Here is a 1173-nt window from a genome sequence, read left to right on the forward strand (position 1 = left end):
ACCTAACACTAACACTAACCATAAAAGTAACCCTAATATGAACAATAAATATAACCACACAACTAAGCCTAACCCTAACCAAAAGACTATCCCTAAACCTAACACTAACCCTACAACTAACACTATTCCTAATCCTAAAAGAATCCTAACCCTAAATTTAACCCTAACACTAACACTAAATCTAATTTAACCCTAAGGCTAACACTAACCCTAGTCCTACTCCTAACAATAACCCTAATTCTTACTCTAAACCTATCACTCACACTAGACCTAACCCTATACCAAACACCAATTCTATCCCTAAACCTAACACTAACCCAAACCTAAGTATAACCCAGCCCAAACACTAATGCTAATCCTTAACATAAACCTCAACACTAACACAAACCCTAACCCTAACCAAACCCCAAACCTAAATGTAACACTAACCTAAGCTTAAACCTAACAAGAACAATAACTCAAACCCTTTCACTAACTCAACACTAACCCTAACAGTAACACTAATCTTAACCCTAACCCAAACCCTAACCTAATCTAATCTAACCCTAACCCTAACTCTAATCCTAACCATAACTGTAACCCTAAACATAACCCTAACCATAATCCTAAAACAAAACAAAACACTAAGAGTACAACTAACCCTAACCTTAACCCAAATTTAACACTAACACTAATTCAAACCCAAACCCTAAATCTAATCTTAACCTAACCCTAAACCAAAACCAAACACTAACATTAAATTTAACTCTAAACCTAATCCTAACCCTCACCGTAACACAAAACCTAACTCTAAACATAAAGCAAACCTTAACTTAACCTTAACCCTACCCCTAACCTAACACTAAACCTAACCCTAAACTTAACCCTAACCATAACACTAATCCTAAACCTAACCCTGAAACTAACCCTACACCTAACACTAACACTACCCCTAACCCTACACCTAACCCTAATCATAATTGGTACCCTAACCCTAACCTTAACACTAACACTAACACAAACCCTAACCCTAAACCTAACACTAACCCTAATCCTTACCCTAAACTAACCCAGACCACAAAAATAACACTAAACTTTACTATAACCCTAACCCTAACACAAATCCTAACCCTAACCCTGATTATACACTAACCCTAACGCTAATTTTTACTTTAACCCTAACACTAAACCTAA

The sequence above is a fragment of the Marmota monax genome, unplaced genomic scaffold, assembly GCF_021218885.2.
Source record: "Marmota monax isolate L192 unplaced genomic scaffold, Marmota_monax_Labrador192_F-V1.1 WCK01_AAM20220418_F8-fsc00257, whole genome shotgun sequence".
Taxonomy (NCBI): Eukaryota; Metazoa; Chordata; class Mammalia; order Rodentia; family Sciuridae; genus Marmota; species Marmota monax.